The sequence below is a fragment of the Limulus polyphemus genome, unplaced genomic scaffold (assembly GCF_000517525.1).
Source record: "Limulus polyphemus unplaced genomic scaffold, Limulus_polyphemus-2.1.2 Scaffold3750, whole genome shotgun sequence".
NCBI lineage: Eukaryota > Metazoa > Arthropoda > Merostomata > Xiphosura > Limulidae > Limulus > Limulus polyphemus.
In genome coordinates this window covers 9452-12263 of record NW_013669360.1, presented here as the reverse complement: position 1 = coordinate 12263, position 2812 = coordinate 9452, and positions in this window count along the sequence as shown.

The window sequence follows — 2812 nt, the reverse complement described above, 5'->3', positions numbered from 1 at the left end:
ATAAGACTAGAGGGAAGGCAGCTAGTGATCACCACCAACCGCCAACTCTTGGGCTACTCTTTTACCAACGAATAGTGGGATTGACCGTCACATTATAACGCCCCACGGCTGAAAGGGCGAGCATGTTTGGTGTGACGGGGATTCTAACCACCTGGCCGTGGCGGGCCGAGCCAGTGGGGGAAGTTTTTGTTGAAAAAACACATTACGCAATCAGGTTTTTTTTTAGTTTGAACCGAAATTTTTTGGACATGTTTATTTAGCGTTGGGGCTGCGAAAAGTGATTTAAAGTGGTAAGGTGACTGAAATCCGTCAGTGCATCACGAGCTTAACGGAAAAACACAAAAAACATGGCAGTCCTCAAGTGACACGCAGAGGTATTGAGGAACCGTTTAGAACCACCTTGGTAGATATTGTGCAGCAAGCCAAGTACACTGTTATGCCTGTAGCTACTTTCAAAGTGTTCCTGTCTGCTCATCCTACTGCTGACTATTGTGATGCTTCTACCTTCCCTACCGAGTCGCAGGTGAAATCGTTCGTATCTCAGTTGAATTTACTCCCAACGGGTAGACCTTAGTACTAGCTAGTATGGAGACGTAAGGATCTTGTATTTCACTATAAAATGTATCAATTAACAAACGAAAACTTGTCTCGAAAAGATATGCCGAAACCCTCCTCTTTGGTAGTTTCCGGATTGAATTTACTTTTAATATTCAATGAACTGTAGTGTAAATACGTCCTTTGGCTCCTGAGGGACGTGTTAAATTCAATAGCTTAAAAGTTCGTGATTAAGGACGGTCAATAAAACCCAAATCCTTCAAAACACACTGTAATGATATGGACTAATAGCAATTACAAACGTATGAGTAAAGCTCATAGAAAGGTAGCACCCTAAAGACTTGGATGAAATCAAGGGGTACAAGACCAGAAAGATCTAGGCCGGGTATGTTGAGGCATTCAGAAGCGTATGTAAACATCACAGCTCTGCACTGTTGGGCTGTCAGACCTACAATTGAAGGTGTCTACAGTGAAATGGATATTGACATTATGGCAATGATGCTAGACGCTTTGGGAGTCTTGGACATTTTTATATAGTGATAATTAGCTATGGCAATCACCAGTTGTTTTCATTTGGAATTTGGTGAATAGGGATCAATCCAATAGTTTTGAAATCACTTTTTTTTTGTCACGAGGAGCCCATCCCTTTCGAGTCCTGTCCTCTTCAACATATACACAGCTGATCAGAGCAACATACTGGAACGCTCCAGAGTGACACGTATATAGCTCAAGAGTGACACCATATATATATTATATATAATTGTTGCAAGTATTTCAAACATGCCAACAGTAAATGACGGGTCTGCAAGAAGCCAGCAAAAGCCTCTGCCATTCAACCTGATAGAAGTCTGCTGGATGCTGGCTACCAGAACTCACACAGCCATTTTTCTTTTCTTGTTGACATATGCAGACTGAGGAGTCCCACATGAGGACTCTGTCACTTTTCTGGGTGCCGTGATGTACTTTAAAACGATAATGTACGCACGTATTGATAATCTAAGTGAGAAATCTGTGAAATATTTCATCCTTCTTAGATATTCTTCAAGTAGAAATAAATAAGCACAAATAACAGCGAAGGAATCTAATCAGTCTGATGAGAGCGGAATGGAGTATGATTTCCACTTGTGTGCATCATTGGCAAAGTTATGTACGATCAAGTTACAAAGAGAATGCTGAATGTAGCCATGAAAATAGCAAAAGCAGCCGCCAAACTCTGTGCATTTATTCTACCGAATGGCGTTCTTCTCAGCAAATGGAAGGAAGATTTATATTATCACCTACACACGCCCATATATATTTCCAGCGCCATCATACTCAGAATCCCTTTGTTCTGATTGTGCTGCACCACATAAAACACTATTCATACACAACTGGATATATGTAGAATTAAAATGAGTTTCTTTAACAGAATGTACCGTGTCAGTAACTGATATCGTGCTTTTTAATTGTGGTAATATAAACAAATGCTTTCATATTAATCAGTAGTTGATAATGAAATACATTCAAAAACACCATTTCAAAGTTCAAAACGAAAGTAATTACCCTGACTGTTTGTAACGTATATAATCACCAGTAAATAAAGTACATGCACGAATTTTGTCGACTATGTTTGTTAAAGGCCCGTCATAGCCAGGTGGTTAAGGCGCTCGACTCGCAATCTGAGGGTCGCGGGTTCGAATCCCCGTCACACCAAACACGCTCGCCCTTTCAAAGAGGGAAGGCTGTCAAGTGGGTTGCATCCTTGACGTAAGAAACAGCTTTAGAAACGATGGCAGATCTTGCTCTGCCATCAGCTCTACGGTCCTCCAGGACTATGAGAAATGAAAAAAAAAATGTTTGTTAAAAAACGTATTAAAGTGCGAATTATAACTTAATCTACAGTACTATTGAAATATTCTTTCAAACTTGCTGTGAGGTTTAAAGGCGATAAAGACTGCTTAATACACGGCAAAAAGAGTAAGGGTTATTCAAAGATAAAAAAATATTCATAGCTTTCATCGTGTTAATAATTCGAACAGATAAACAATACAAGAAACGGCTAAAACTGTAAATCTGTACGTTAATTTGGGGTTCGCAAACAATTCGGAAATGTTTGTTTTTCTGCCGCAACAGAGGGGCTAAGTGTTACATATTATAGTTGTAGAGTCGAAGAAGTCAAGTACTAAGACAAATGTACATATTTCTTAATTATACGGGGATAGTTTAAGCTATCCAAAACGTTACCCTGCAGTGGAGAAACGTGTTTTTGTTGTTTCTT